The sequence below is a fragment of the Callospermophilus lateralis genome, unplaced genomic scaffold (genome assembly GCF_048772815.1).
Source record: "Callospermophilus lateralis isolate mCalLat2 unplaced genomic scaffold, mCalLat2.hap1 Scaffold_96, whole genome shotgun sequence".
NCBI lineage: Eukaryota > Metazoa > Chordata > Mammalia > Rodentia > Sciuridae > Callospermophilus > Callospermophilus lateralis.
Genome location: NW_027517776.1, coordinates 1338472 through 1352888, shown reverse-complemented (window position 1 = coordinate 1352888; position 14417 = coordinate 1338472).

The following is a 14417-nucleotide window of genomic DNA, read 5'->3' as shown; positions in this document are numbered from 1 at the left end:
GTGTGCAGGTGCGATTCTGACACATTTCTTAGTAAATACGCAGGAACCCTCGGTGGTCAGGTTCACCTGAAGGAAAAGCACCCCCTCTCCCTTCAATAGTCCTCCTAGGCTTTCAGCGCAGTGGGCTAGCTTCCTGTTTAATTTAGCTCTTTAAAACAGTAAGTCTCCTGATGAAATCAGTGGAAGCCAACCTTGATGCCGTTTATCAAGTGTTCCTGAAACATGGACCTTTGCCTGGGATACCTGCTCTCCGCAAACAGTGATGATTAGGCTTTTGACATTTATTGAGGTGTTTGTTTTTTTCAATTTCAAATCCCAGGCATTCATGACCTTGTGTTTTTGACATAGCATGTTATAAAGACTGAATGTGGGCTATGCATTCCATGCATCGGGTCAAACACTGGATACAGGTGTCCACTAATGCAAAATTCTCTCTCATTCAATATTAAATAGACATAATTGTTCACATCGCCCATTTGTCATATTCATAGTCATTATCTCAAAAATGCAGGACACTCACCATTTATGAAGGTTTATTTTTATCCTTTGTCTGTAGATTTTTTTCAGAAATGATGTTAAAAATAATGACAAGATGATATATTGGCCACACACTAATTGAAGGTGGATTCAAACTCTGATCTTCTGATTCTGAATACTGTATTTCTGATGGTATTCATTATTTTTGAATCCTGAATGAAAATGTAATATATAGATCAAAATATTGAAAACAGACGAGAGTTAATATGGACTGATACAATTATGAAAGAAGATAAGTTTTGTGAGAAATTTGCTTTGGTTTGTATTTCAGCTAAAACTAAAAGCTGAAGTATACCCACACCTGTGTACACACATGCACACACACACAGGCATACAGACAACTAAGGAAAATGCCTAAATTATGCTATGTTTTAAACCCATTTCTTCTAGATAAGTGCAAAAAATTCTGTAGTTTCAAAAAGGGCTTTGTATTGGGAAAACAAGAGCCAAATTCATTTGGCACACAGTGTTATTCAAATCCAATGTTTCTCCTCTTTAAGTCTAAAAACCCCATGAGGGAAAGGAAATTGTTTCAAGGTTCACTATCTTAACCACAGCACCTACTTCTATGGTTGGTATATAATAGACGTCAACACTGTTTACAAAACCTGCACATAAATGAATTTCTAATGTTTCAGTTTGAGTATCTTGTGTTGAATGTGAAACACATGCAAGGTACTATTCTGTTCACTAGTGTCACAAACATGAAAAAGACTGTCCCTACTTATGAGGAAGTCCCTGCATTCTGGTGGACTAAATGGACCACCACCATTTATTTCAGGCTGCCCAAACTCTAGCCCTTTCTAAGGGAAGTAATTACTGAAGAGCTCAGCCTCAACATTGTTGTTACTGTGTGATCCTGTGCATTGGCCATTCTTTTTTTGGCCCATAATAATGATACACAATAGTGGTTTTATTGTGGCATGTTCCAACATGTGCATAAGAACCGTATTTGAGTGAACTGGGTGGAGATGATGTGAATCAGGAACCAGCAGCATCCTATGATCTAATCTTGAGCAAAAAGTTGGATGATGATAAATCAGATTCCTATTCTTTGATACTGGAACAAAAATACTAAGGAAATGAGTGTAAACAGATTATACAAATGCCTTAGTGTTTTAAATGATGACTCCATCCCCAAATGATATCTAACTAGATCTTATGCATATGACCTTATTGGGAAAAAATCTTAGTAGAGATAATTAAATGAAAGATTCAGAGATGAGATCATCCTGGATTAACTGGGTGGGTCCTAAATGCAAGGGAGTATGTTCCTATAAGACACAGAGAAGTCAAAAATACATAGGAGAAACTCCAGTAGGGTGGAAGCAGAGATTGAGGTGATGCAGCCCAAGCCGAGGGAAGGAGGAAAGAAAGGAAGAAAAGAATGAAAGAAGGAAGGAAGGAAGAAAGGAAGGAAGGAAAGAAGGAAGGAAGGAAGGAAGGAAGAGAAAGGCAAGCAGGGCAGGCCCTCCCCTGGAGTCCTCAAAGGCAGTGTGGTCCTGCCAATGCCTTGATTTTGGACTTCGGGCTTCAGAACTGTGAGAAAGACGTTTCTATTGTTTTAGGCCACTGATTTGTTACGGAGCGCAGGAAACTAATACAAATGTCCAATGAGGAGGAATTTGATGGCGTAAAGCCGTGAGGACAATGGTCTGCTGATGTTATAAGGAGGCAACAACTGCATAAGCAAAAACTTTTTCTGGAGAAATAAACACAGTCTGGAGGGAAATACTGGTAGAGTCAGTTGTAGGAGAAAACAAGATTGGACTATGGAAAGGAGTCTTTTCTTCTCAATGGTTAAGTTCTAGGGAAAGATGTGCTGATTTCTGCCCTCGATAATCCTGCGGAGGTGGAAGAAACTCCCCTCCCTGCTAATCCTTCAAGAATCCAGGCACTTCTGAGGTTTACGTTTGTTTATTTTTAGAGGGAATTTCTTATCATTCCTTATTCTTAGAGCATTTTGCAGAGAAATGGAATATTGCAGAAAAAGTGATGAGTGCCATAGCAGAAAATAAACACAGGGCTCTAGGGCCACCCCAAAGATGGTCCAGCTTGAAATGTCATGGGAAGTTCCTCGATGAAATTACTAAATTACCTCTGGCACATGTAGAAATTGATGCAGAAAGACATAGAACCATCTGGTGCTCTGGTTTGGATCAGTTTGAGTGTGTCCCAAGGCTTCATATGTTGGAGTGTAATCCCCATTGTGAGGTATTTAGAGCTGACCAGTGTTCAGAGCTGTGGCCCCAGGAAAAGATAGAATTATATAAGGTCTTGAGGGTGGAGCCCTCTGGATTGGATCCTCCTGATGCCTTTATAAGGAGAGGAAGTGAAGGAAGTGAGTCCACTTACACACACACACACACACACACACACACACACACACACATGCTCCCTCTTTCCATGTGATGTCCTGCATGGGTCAGCACTCTGCTAATACTGAGGCAGATGCGGCACTTTGACCTTGGGTGTGCAGAACTGTGAGCCAAAATCAGCCTCTTTTCCAAGTAAAGTAGTCCAATGGTATCCAGTGATTATCAAGAAAACATGGACTAGTGCATTGGGTGTATCATCTTGCTATCTAGGGGTTTCAGGCCATGAACACAGGAGGGAGATGCATAAGCAAAGCAGATTAGAATACATGTCTCCAACGGGGCTTTGGGCTCCATCATCGATGCTACTGAGGCAGCTACAGATTCACATGGGCAACTGCAGGCCTACTCTATGAGACTGGTTGGAAGTTAGTAACTCAAGACGTATGTATCTATATTTATATTAATATCCGTAGCTGTGCTTCCATTTATGTTATACTATTTACCCCTTCTACCTGGGGCTGATACAATTTATTGCATTTAATGATTTTTCTGACAAACTTTACATTTGAAATTATGGATGTCTTAAAATATAGGAAAGCAAAACTGTTGTTTTCCTACAGAATTTTAGTTAAAACCCTTTATTTGTCATCACTGTAAAGATGACTCATTGGATTAGAAATCGAAGGAGAAAATTTTAAGAAAAATGTGTTTAAATAATCTAATGAAACAGATAGGTCCTACCCCACTCCCTCTGATTATTAACAAAAACTGTGATTCCTGTTTAATCTCCTCATCCAAATATTTATTATGTGCCTACTCTGTTCTCATCCCTGAGCTCTCTATTTGACATGAAAAGGTAGTTAAAAGAGCACCATCCTGCATGTATAAATTCATAGTTTTGTGTGTTTTGATGAAATAATTTTGCCATACAGTATGAGTAATAAACAGAAAATAATGATTGATTAACTCTGCTTTGTGTGATGAAAAAATTCAGTAAATTTAGAATGTGGAATGTTAATATAAGAAAGTGATGTATCTAATATTATTTGTTAGTGTTCAAGGTATTAATTCACTTTTTTGTTGTTATTGCCATAACAAAATATCAGAGATAGGCTACTTTATAAAAAACATAAGTTTATTTTGGCTTTCTTGCTGATGATCCTAGGGCACCTCAGGGCATCACATGATAAGAGAAAGGAAAATTGCAGGCATATATATCTCTTTCCTTTTTTCTTTCATCTTTTAGTACTGGAGATTGAACCCAGGAGCACTCTACCACTGAGCCACATCCTCAGCCCTTTTTATTTTTATCTATTTATTTATTTGGCTTTAGAGACAGTGTCTCACTAATATGCTGGGGATGGCCTCAAAATAATACTACTTTGGCCTCTACATCCTAAGCCTCTAGGATTACAGGCAGCCACCACCACTTCCAGCCACTTTCTTATAATGGTACCAAGATCCATTCACAGGGGGCTCTGCTCTAATGACCTTATCAAACCCTAATCACTTCCCTCAAGGCCTGACCTCTAAACACCATAATCTGATTAAGTTTCTGTCCTCTTAATATCATAGCAAAGACATGCAGGGTGAGATTTCTGCCTCAGAGTCACTACTTTCATTACATGCTGAAAATAACCACCATGTTGGAAGGATGAATGAAGGTCACCTTGCTTTTGTCCAACAGTGAGGTGGGTTTCAGCCAGGATGTCAGGGATAGGAACGTGAACAAAGTGATGGTCTTGAAAGCCATAATGCAGAGAGACAGGTCATAAAAATAACTGCAGAACTCTGGTCTTTAGTGTCTGGCCATCCAAAGAAGCAAGGGGAAATGTTGGAGCATGGGGTCTCTTCACATGTGCCAAAATCAATAAATCCCTCCACTTTCTAAGTAGGAGAGTACAGATTTACCTGTTCATAGATACTGACAAGAACAGTGCTTAGTTATGATGAATTACAAACAACACCCACGCTCACTAATAAGAGTTTTGTAATAATTTATCATTGCTAGAAAACAATAAGTTGGATCTCTGAAGATCACACCAAAAAAGAAATGAATAAACTAAAACTATTAAAATAACAAAAAAACGAAGGTTTTTACAGAAATACAAATATATATATAGAAATGTAAATCAGAGATGTTAATCTCTGGAGGACTAGTAAAGAAGAATTTTAGTTTTTATATTACATATTTGTGTTTTATTTTAGATATTTACCCACTTTTGTAAAAAACACCAGTTAAAAACCATGTTTTTGTAGCATTTTCTGTTTGTCCCTTTTTTGTTTGTCTGCTTTTATTTAGAATATTTGGATAAGGTTCATTTCTCAACTATATATTTCATTTTTACTCCCTCATCTGTCCATTCTTATATAAACACTACACTGTCAAATACTGTCATTGAAATATATTTAATATTCTACAAGGCTAATTCCCCACCTTATTTTTACATGCAAAAGTTGTATATGTTCTGTAATGACTACGTTAATTTGATTGAATTACTTAAAAAAGACTGAGTATTTTTATGCCAAGCAAATCAAAAAAATCAAAATTTTTATAATAATTGAACTTGAACTATATTAATTAATTTATATCTATTATTTGCTGTAAAAGTAATTGCTTTTAATGAAAAATTTTAGAAAATCCTGGAACTCCCAACTGCAGCTGACATGTGGAATGTATGACAACAGATGAAATACCTTCAAAGAATACGTCACATAAAGGGATGTTATAATTTCTGTATTTACTGTTATTAAGAATGAGCTTTAAGTGAAGTAAGCAATGCAAACTTTATTTTCCTCCTCACCTCCTTCCCTCCTGTCCCTTATGCCTGCTTTTTTGTTTTTTTAATTTTTTCTGGAGATCAATGCCCCAACTTACTTTCTTTCTACCACTAATTCTTGCCCTTTGATCCCAAAGCCAGGTATAAAGTTGCTGTGCTGTAAAAAGATTTTTCACTGCTGTGACTAAAAAACCTGACAAGAACAACTTTAAAGAGGAAAACTGTATTGGTTGGCTGACAGTTTCAGAGGTCTCAGTCCATAGACAGCTGCTCCATTTCTTGGGGCTCAAGGTGAGGCTGAACATCATGGCAGAGGAGTGAGATGGAAGGAAGTGGCTCAGGGCATGATTAGGAAGGAGAGAGAGAGAGAGAGAGAGAGAGAGAGAGAGAGAGAGAGAGAGAGAGAGAGAGAGATCTCCACTCATCAGATACAAAATATAAACCTCAAAGACACTCTCCCAGGGACTCACCTCCTCCAGCCATTCCCTACCTGCCTCTGGTTACCACTCAGTTGATCCCATCAGAGGATTAATTAGCTGATTTGGTTAAGGGTCCCATAACCCAGTCACTTCTCCTCTGAACCGTTTTTTCATTGTCTCACGCATGAGCTTTTGGAGCTCACATCCAAACCATCACATGCTGTTTCCCCTCTATTTACTTGACCTCTCTCGCCTTATCTTGCAGCCACATAGATTAGGTACTAGGTAGACCTTCATCCCGAAATCTGAGTTGGAGTGAATCTAAATTCGGATGCACAGGAACATCATTTGGGAAGATTTTATACAATGTTATCAGCTTTCTGTTTTATGCATTGCCCCACTCTACTACCCCTGGATTCTGATCTCATTTGTTTGGGAAAAGCATAGCCATTTCCTAAGACCCTAAGGTGTTTGGAGACCCATTTAGCTTTACCAACTTCTGACCTAATCCCATGGGTACAATTCTATTCTCTGCCTTATGCTCACTTCAAGGATGAAGAGCTCTGTGCTAATCTCTGGGTAACTAGATAAAGGGACTGACTCAGGAATCCTCTGCCAATGAGAGACAATGCGAAATTGGCTGAGGACTTCGAAATTTCCTGAAGCATCTATCAGTCTCCTGAATATCTTGGCTATCCATGCTTCATGGGGAGAAGGCTACCAAGGGAAAGAGTCTGTCCACAGAAAGAAGATGGGGACTTCAAAATGGACTATGCCTGTTCATAGCCCTGTCCCTGGAATTTTAGGTTGTGTGAGATACTATGTATTTTTCTGTGTCAGCTCAGGCTTAATTTTCTCTTAACCTAAGAGCATTCTAACCAACAGAGATTTCCCTCACAGTGAGGTGGAAAAAATTGATATGGCTTAATATGATCCTGTAGCCAGAAGTATTTCCATTTTAATAAAGGTTGAGTAGCTTCCTACTAAAGAATAAATCTTTTCTGGTAGGATTTTAGGCATCAGCAAACTGATGAGGGAGAGATGGTACTTTGTTGGCATTACCGAAATCAGTTTTGTTTAATTCAACATTTAACAAAAATATATTGAAATAGAAGGACTCTGATTCATTTCTCAGTCTGAGCTTTCATTTACTGACTATGTGATAGCAGTTGAATTACCTAATTCCTTTAGGTTTCTATACCCATAAAGGGGAACATATATCATAGAAATAATGTGCAGAAAATTTCTTAATACAGTGGCTGCAGCGTGCATAAGGAAGGGACATTCTATTGTATTGTGGAGGAAGGTGTGCTTTACAATGTACCTTTATGCCTTTTTCCTCTCTGTAAGAGACCTAGGTGTCTCAGAACATAAAATCAAAGAAGCTGGGGGGACGAGTAGGGAAGCGTATTACTGGATGTGAGAACCTGCATCAGTGCTTAGTTGGTTGATCAGTACTTTTACTTGATAACTGATAGATCCTTGGATAAAAGCTAATTTGTATAGACTCATCAAAGTGCTTCTGACATTTGAATGGTCCTGCCCTATCTTTGATCTTTAACCTGTGACCGGTCCTTTGTACCTCTTGACCACAAAGTGGCAGCTAACAATGGTGGAGGAGAAATGTCCTAGAGCTCCAAAGCACAGTTAGATCTTCTGATGTTGCAGATGTCCCTGTGTCTGTGACCTTGTCCATCCACACCCCCCCCCCCCGGTCATGGTATGAGATGATTAAATGCAGATGGAGCCTGCTTGCTTTACCAGCACTTTTGATAACTATCAAAACAGTGAAGGAAAATCCAACACCAAACTCACAGGACCCAGGAAAAGGATTCAGTGAGGTACATTTATACTATTTTATTAATGGAATTTTAAAAATTAAGTTTATGATTTAGAGGACCATTCATGAGTTTGTTCTCTGGAGATCAATTGATAAAGGACTATTTAGCAATAAATTCCTGAAACATCTAGAATTTTGTACCATAGGAAACTTGGGCTTGCAGTTAAAGATATACTTCTAAAATAACCCATGTTGTTTTTTGAGAATTAAGGTTACTGTGGTCATAGTTTTTAAAACAAAATATGACCTAACATTAGGCCAGAATGTTTTAAGAAATGTCGAAACTACACATTGTTGAATGTTAGAACTTCCCTGTGCTCTGTGACATGGCTTACCTTGGTGCATGGTTCCAATGATCAATTTTAATATTAAAAGCCTTGGTTTTTTAAAATAATACATGATTCTGAAAGGAGAATATCAAATTATTTCTGGAACACTGTGTACTTCATGATATTGATTATTAATGAGACACTTTAGAGTGCCTGCAAGGCTATGGGCTCCCTGTCCCATATCACATGAGATTTGATTTTTGCATTCTTTTAAATATGTGATAATAGAAATATCTAACAATGTGAGTATCTAAAATATATATGACCTAAGTTATAAGTTCAAAGTCATCTTTCATAATTGGGCTTTATTGCGAAATAAGCATCAAATGTCTCTTTGAAAATGTTGAGCGTTGTCTCTAATTGAGGTATATAATACAAAGATCTATTTTTGAAAAGCCTTTTACCACCTTTGTTTATGAATGAGATAAAAATAATCATGTGAAAAAATGTGGATCTATAATTTTAAAGATATTATGATACATTTATTTGTTTTATTAGCAATTCTTAGATTTACTTACAAAATGATCCCCAATATCAGAGTGGTATCAGGGTAAGGAATACCAAGGATGGGAAGACAAATTTAGACCTTCTATTTTTTGTGTATTTTTATCTAAAATCTTTGAAATAAATTAGGTTTCACTCTTGCTTAATATATGGGCAGACATTCATGTCTATACTGCATCCACATACACATGGGCATATTTTGCATTGAGTGTCAAGATTTCCTAGGGAAAAGAGGAGGTGGGCCAACAATGCATTTATCTCATAAGGCCAGGAAAATGAAAAAGGACTAAAGAACATTCTTCCAATGAAATGTTACAATAAATGTTACACTGAAAGTGCAAACACAACAAGAAAATGGCCGAGTTCCAATTTGCAAACTCTTTTTTGGCCATGTTATGAGAAGAAAAAAAAAATCAATGATGATTTAATCAAAATTGAAAAGAAATTAGTCAAGAGATTAAGAAAATAGTATCCAGAGAGCAATTTGAAATGTGAATAAATCTGTTATTGTAAATAATAAGCCTGACTTTGTATGTGCATTATTGGAACTCACATGGTGATAGTTGTTCCTGTAGACACTTTAATTGAACTCAGGGGCAGTTGGCCATTGAGCCATATCCCCAGCCCTGTTTTGTATTTTTTTTAGAGACAGGGTCTCACTTAGCACCTCACTTTTGCTAAGGGTGGCTTTGAACTTGTGATCCTCCTGCCTCAGCATCAGAGCTGCTGGGATTACAAGTATGCGCCACAATGCCTGCAGAAGCTTAAAATTTTTAAAGCACACATTTTGGAGAAATGCAAACTCAAAATTATTTTATTTACAGGGTTGCATGATGCACAGTATTTGAAGATGACAGTTAATGGTTTGTATCTTAAATGTTTCCCAAAAGCCCATATGGTACATATTTGATAGCCTGTGTAACTATTTGGAGGTGGTAGAACCTTTAAAGTTTGGGCCCAGGCCCCTGGGGGCTTGCCATTGAAAGGGATATTAGGATCCCTGCTCCTTCCTTTCTCTGCTTCTTAGTGCTTTGAGGTGAGCTGTTTTCTCCACCTAGAGCTGACACTGCTAGCCACAATATCCTGCCTTGACAAAGCCCCCAAACAATGGAGGTGATAACTAACCATGGAGCGCAACCACTGAGATGGGAGTCAAAGTAAACTTTTCCTCCTTTAAATTTGATTTATCTCAGGTAGTTTTCAGTGACAGAAATCTGACTCTAAATGGGTGATGTAGGGAAAATACTCTTTGAATGATTTCCCCTGGTTACGTTAATAAACCAAAAGCATTTGTGTACCTTTTATAATTTATCAACATCTTTCCAAATATATTAAATATTAACTTGAAGCCTGGTGAGGTTGATGGTATTTCCTCCATTTTATGAATGTACACACAAGTTTTTGAAAGACCACAACTTTTCCTAGAGCGTGAATAATACACTGCACAGCCATAAATTGCTTCCACATCTTCTGATTTCAACTCCTGTATTACTTCTAGCTTCCAGTTTTCCTTGTAAACAAACTACCAACAAACTAAAACCAAATTTGGTTTATTGAAAGCCAAGATGGCGAAACAAAGTCCTTGTATGATCTGATGTTCTCCATTTTTTACTTTTTAAAAGTAATTGAACTGTCAATATTGTATCGACAGTAAATTCACCAGTCTTTCAGGGAGATTAACCTTCTTAAAGAATGTTCAAGTCATCCAATGGAGGGGTCCCGATGGGGTTTGACTGCTCCATTTATCACTGAACAGGCAGGCGAGTAATACTGCCTCTGTCTTCTGAGCAGGTACTCATCTACGCCATCTGGACTAGCAAATGATTTCCCTCCGGTTTCTACTCCCCTTGCACTGACAGGTGCTGAGGACGCCTCTGGTGGTTTAATGGCTCTCTGCTGTGATGCATTAGCAAGTACTTCACACTTGGTTGCCCAGTGTTGCTCACCCAAACTTTTTTCCTCATGGTCAGATTCACTGCAGCTTCCCCCACTGCAAGTCAAGTGCGGTAGACATTTTTTTGAAAATTTACATGAAAAGTATTTAACTCACTTCTCTTATCATAGGTGCTTGAGATTAATGCTTACAAAGGGAAGTGTAATTAGCAGATTTAAAAATTTATCTTCTCCTTAAACAAAACAGGATTAAAACAATGATCTCAAATGAGCTTTGAAAACAAGTGTGATATAAATCCTTAACTAATTAACTTTGAATATTATAAATGCATGTACATTTCACCTTGTATTATTTAACATAGAAAACTACCCAATCAATACTTATTATACAGAAACAACTGAATCAGGAATAGTGAATTTGACCAACATCCATCTTCTGTATTAGTGAAAATTGTAAAGAAAAAAACTAAAGAAAAAGCAATTAAAGTTTTTATTAAGAAGTCAAGCATTTGTACATAAAATGATTCTAATGAGAGGGAAAAAATAAAATAACCCTAGCCTTCACTTAGGGAGTGAGGATGTCATAGTTGACATAGTTAAATTCAATATTAGAACAGACTTACCTCATGCTTACTGTATTAAGGCTATTTTGTCCTGGAAAGTTCAAAATAAGCCCCTTGGAAATTAATATGCTGAGGATGTTTTGCTATTTTTACCCCTGAAGGTATGGTTTCTTAAGTGCTTATTTTATAGGGAAACTAGTTCATGAGCAATCACATTTAACCAAAACCCTGAGTAATGAAGTAGGCAAAGATGGGATTGGGAATTAGAAGAAACAATCATGAATCTCATCTTAATCCCTAACTTTAGTTTGTCAACTGGGAAAACTATCTGCTTTATCTTTACCTGTGTTTCTTCCTGCGTAAAACGGAAATGATGATAACTTCTTTAATTTTGAGATTTCATTCACATTGCATAAAACCTCCATCATAAGAACTGTGTCCATCAACTTGTGTTGGACCCTGTAAAGCTGGTTGGTGGTGAACCCATCAAGTTAAAGGTTTGTTCATGCTAAGTCTTTGCAATAGTGATTTCTGCAGGAACCAGTCATTCTACCACCTTTTTTTTATTCTGTCTCCCCAGATGGTTTCCCAGATCATTTAAAAACTTTTCTTCTTTCAACACTTACCATTCTCTAAACTCAGTCTGATTTTTTCAAAATGAAAATGTGATTGTGTCATTCACAGTTAAAAACTTTTGAATGACTTTCTATTGTCCCTGGTACAGAGGACCAAATCCTGCCTTGTTGAGGACCCCGTCTGACTTATGGAAACAGAGCCATGACTCCTGGAGTTGCCACTGCCTACCTCCCCACCATGCATGCTGAGTGTCCTGCAGTCTCTACCTAGTGGACATCTTTAAGCCTAAACATAATCATCAGAGGGACAACAGGACAGATGACTTTTCTCTCTACGATATATGGATGCTAACATACAACAAGGGGCAGGGAAGAATAGAATTTCAGTGGATTAGACAAAGGGGAATGAAAGGAAGGGAGAGGATGGCAATAGGAAAGACAGTGGAATGAATCTGACATAACTTTCTTATGTACATAGATGAATGTACCACAGTGAACTCCACGGTTGTGTACATCCACAAGACTGGGAACTTAATTAGAATAAGATATACTCCATGTTTGTATAAATAAGTAAAAATAGACTCTATTTTCCTGTATATCTAAAAAGGACAAATTTAAAAAAAAAAAGAATAAAACAATTGGGTGATTAAAACATCCATCTGAAGCAAACAGAAAAATACCAATAGTAACATCTATTATAACTAAGAGTTACACAAAAGCAGATCAAAAATCATGTGAATTCAGGAAAAAAAATGAGACAGAAGGGAAACTTTCTGTTGTTGCCACTTTTTCTAAAGAATAAACTGTTCTCACTTTTTTTTCATTTTTAAAAACTAACAAAATTTGCTTTTCTCAAGATAGAGGGTGGGGTGCTGGCTCAGACTTCTGAAATTCACATGAGATCAATTTGCAAAACATAAGATTAACTTGGAAGATATATCTTTAATGTAGATATCCTAATGGGACACAGAATTAGCATGAGAAGGCATGCTTGGCAAACTTAGACTGCCTGGACATGGGCAGATGCCCAGAGGCAGGTAAATCACTGAACTTAACAGGGGTCTGGGGGCCAGCTTCGCTCCAGGGTCATCGAGATGTTTTGGTTTCATTCTACAATCCTGTTTGCACAAATAGGACCTCATTTTGACTCATCTTTACTTCCTTATTGACCTCAGGTAGCACTGAATGCTGCAAGGTAGACTATCAGCAGGTGCTCTTGGTGGGAAGTCTGAGACCCAGACTTCCCACCATAGTCTCAGACTTCCCACCATATCCCCCCAGCTGCACAAGTCAGATGAGGCCTCCATGAGGAGATGACGTGTATGCTCATTTGGTTATATGGAGTTGACGTGACAGGAATCTTAAGAGCTAATTCTATTTTTACCTGAATTTTGTAGCTTCGATAAAAGGAGTTGCTAATGTAGAAAGGACAAAAACAATCAGGTTTGAATCTTAGAATTTTAATTATGTGCAAAAAAAAGTTAATGATATCTTACTTGGAATCAGACATTTGTTAAATAGTATGTGTTAGTTTTTTGTCACTGTGAAAGCAATACCTGACAAAAATAACTTAGAGGAGGAAAAATTATTTTGGCTCATGGTTTCAGAGGCTTAGTTCATGGTCAGCTGAGTCTGTTGCTCTGGGACCAAGCTGGGCAATACATCATGGCCCAAGGTCACAGTGGAGGTGTGCTTCCATAGGAAGCTGAGAAAGGAAAGGCAAGGGACCCAAGGGAAGACACACTCTTCCAAGGCATACCCACCTACTCTGGCTAAGCCCTAACTGCAACTGCCTATAGTGACCATCCAGTTGATCCATTCAAACTAGGATGGACTGATCAGGTTATATCTCTCACAGCCCAATCATTTTTACCTCCAAACATTCCTTCATTAACAGAGGAATTTTGGGGGGACATCTGATATCCAAATCATGGTGTTTCTTGTACTCAATTAGAGGTACAAAAAATAGATATCTTCAAATATTTAAAAATATATTAAATTTTGCTCCATATCATCGAAAATTTATTCCTATATACTTAAACCACTGATAAAGAATTCATATTTTCTTGCCTGTAATATTACTGAGCACATAAATCTTGAAATATATAGAAAAATTAATTATTATTACTGATTTTAGATTTTGCATTTGAAAAATTAGATGAATATTAAAAATAATATTACTTATTGATGGACTAAATGAATTTAGAAAATATCTAGAAATATCAAAATATCTTATGATAAAAATGATTAAATCGATAAAATTCTAACTATTAATGTACTTTGTAGCACTATGAAACATTTAATTAGTTGTCTAATTACACTTCTGCCTACAGTGTAAAGGCAAATAGTAGAGTGAAATTAATACATCTTGTGTCATAAGTGTCACCATCTCTAGGACAAATGACAATTGACATAGCATTAGAAGAAAAGGCTGCTCATTTCATTAACCTTGGTGAATATTTTTACCCACTCCAAAAAGAGAAAACTTACATAAACAAAATTAGACAGATTTTTCTTTGTTTATGGAGCATTAATTAGTGGTATGAAATATTAATTTAGTTGGAAAAAGAAATATATTTGAAATCCAGGTTGCAGAGAGAAGCATATAGGCAAATGACTTTATCCATGCACAGGAATTAAACAGACAATAAAAATATTG